Consider the following 2,790-nt stretch of genomic DNA (forward strand, 5'->3'; position numbering starts at 1 on the left):
AAATAAATGTATGATTCCATTTATAATAGCCAGACATAACATTAAATACCTAAGAATTAACCAAAGAAGTGAAAGATCTCTATAATGAAAACTCTAAAACACTGATGAAAGTAATTAAAGAGGACACCACAAATAGAAACAAAATTCATATTTCTGGATTAATAGAATAAATATTGTTCAAATGTCCATGCTACCACAAGCAATCTACAGATTTAATGTAGTATCTATCAAAATACCAATGACATTCTTCAGCAAAATGGAAAAAGAAAAATCTAAAATTTATATGGAACAGTAAATCACCCAGGAAAGCCAACTGTATCCTAAGGAGAAAGAAAAAACTGGGGGACTCACATAATCTGACTTTATGTTACAGAGCTACAGTAACCAAAACAGCATGGTGGTGGCATAAAAATAGACGCATAGATCAAGGAACAAAATAGAGAACACAGAAACAAACCCACACATTTACAGTGAAGTCGTTTCTTACAAAGGTGTCAAGAACATACACTGGGGAAAGACTCTCTTTTTGTAAATGGTGCTGGGAAAGCTGGATATCCATTTGAAGAAGAATGAAAGTAGATCCCTATCTCTCACTATACACAAACATCAATTCAAAATGGATTAAACACCTAAATGTATGACCTAAAGTCACAAAATTATTACAAGAAAACATTGAGGAAACTCTCTAGGATATTGATCTGGGCAAAAATTTTCTTTAGTAATATCCCACACGCACAGGCAACCAAAGCAAAAATGGACAAATGGAATCACTTCGAATTAAAAAGCTTATGCACAGCAAAGGATACAATCAACAAAGTCAAGAGACAACCCACAGAATGGGAGAAAATATGTTCAAACTCCACATCTGACAAGGGATTAATAACCAGAATACCATAAGGAGCTCAAACAACTCTATAAACAATAATAATCCAATCAAAAAGCAAAATTTTATATAGACATTTCTCTCAAAAGAACACATACAAATGGCAAACAGGAATATGAAAAAGTGTTCAACATCACTCATCATCAGAGAAATGCAAATCAAAACTACAATGAGATATCATCTCACCCTAGATTAAATGGCTTATATCCAAAAGACAGGCAATAACAAAAGCTGTTGAGGATGTAGAGAAAAGGATATCCTAGTATACTGATGTTAGGAATGTAAATTAGTACGACCACTATGGAGAACAGTTTGGATATTCCTCAAAAAACCAAAAATGGAGCTACCATATGATCTAGCAATCCCACTGCTAGGTATATACCCAAAAGAAAGGAAATCAGTTTATTGAAGAGATAATTGAACTCCCATGTTTGTTGTAGCACTGTTTGGAATATCTAAGATTTGGAAGCAACCTGTGTTCATGAACGGAAGAATGGATACAGAAAAATGTCGGCCGGACGCGGTGGCTCATGCCTGTAATCCCAGCACTTTGGGAGGCGGAGGCTGGCAGACTGCCTGAGTTCAGTCGTTAGAGACTAGCCTGGCCAACATGATGAAACCCTGTCTTTACTAAAAATACAAAAATGAGTCGGGTATGGTAGCAGGTACCTGTAATCCCAGCTACTCGGGAGGCTGAGGCAGGAGAATTGCGTGAACCCAGGAGGAGGAGGTTGCAGTGAATCAAGATTGCGCCATTGCATTCCAACCTGGGTGACAAGATCAAAACTCTGTCTCAAAATAAATAAATAAATAAATATTAAAAAATAAAGAAAAAAGAAGATAAAAGAAAAATGTCACACATATATGCAAAAAGTACTATTCAACCATAAAAAAGAATGAGATTCTGTCACTTTCAAGAATATGGATGAAACTGGGGATCATCATGCTAAGCAAAATGAGCCAGGAACAGAAAGACAAACACTGCATGTTCTCACTTAATTGTGAAATCTAAAAATCAAGACTATTGCATGAACTCATGGACATGGAAGGTAGAACTATGATTAGTAATAATATTATAAAATAACTAAAAGAGTGTAATTTAATTGTTTGTATCACAAAGGATAAAAACTTGACGGAATGGGTACCCCATTCTCTATGATATAATTATTTCACATTGTATGTTTGTATCAAAACATCTCATGTACCCCCAAAATATATACACCTATTATGCACCCACAAAAGTTTTAAAAAAATACTTATAACTAAGTCTAATTAGCAGTGAGTTACTATTGTTTTCTCATTTTGTACATGAAAACATTATAATATAGAAAAGTTATAAAAGTTGTTCAAAATGTGACAAATAATTTGATGGAGGCCAATTTGAAAACTATGTCAAAATCCAGGTCTCACTTGCTTAACTATAACAGTATGGAATTTTAAATTTATTGATGAATAACTATGTGAAGAGGATGCTACATTTAAGAAGTAGAGTTTAAAACAGTTGTGATATATAAAAACATAGGAGGTTTTGTGGCACCTGATCTAAAATATTTTAGAGATTCAAGGCATCCAAACTTTATTTGCTGAACACATCATTTTCTACTCACTTTGAATAAATTTCTAATATATGTACAATTCAACAGATGAGTTCGAGGGATAGTTCCCAAATCAAAGGTTATGGTAAACAAAATTATCTGTGTACATGGAAAGATTGTAGATGTACTAAGAAACTGCAGAAGCAAGTCTAGGAATGTTTAAGGCTGTGAAAACTGACCCAAAATAAAAGAACTAAAGGAGTTTAGATTAAGAAGAGCTTTACGGCCGGGCGCGGTGGCTCAAGCCTGTAATCCCAGCACTTTGGGAGGCCGAGACGGGCGGATCACGAGGTCAGGAGATCGAGATCATCC

The sequence above is a fragment of the Colobus angolensis genome, unplaced genomic scaffold (assembly GCF_000951035.1).
Source record: "Colobus angolensis palliatus isolate OR3802 unplaced genomic scaffold, Cang.pa_1.0 Scaffold347, whole genome shotgun sequence".
Classification (NCBI taxonomy): domain Eukaryota; kingdom Metazoa; phylum Chordata; class Mammalia; order Primates; family Cercopithecidae; genus Colobus; species Colobus angolensis.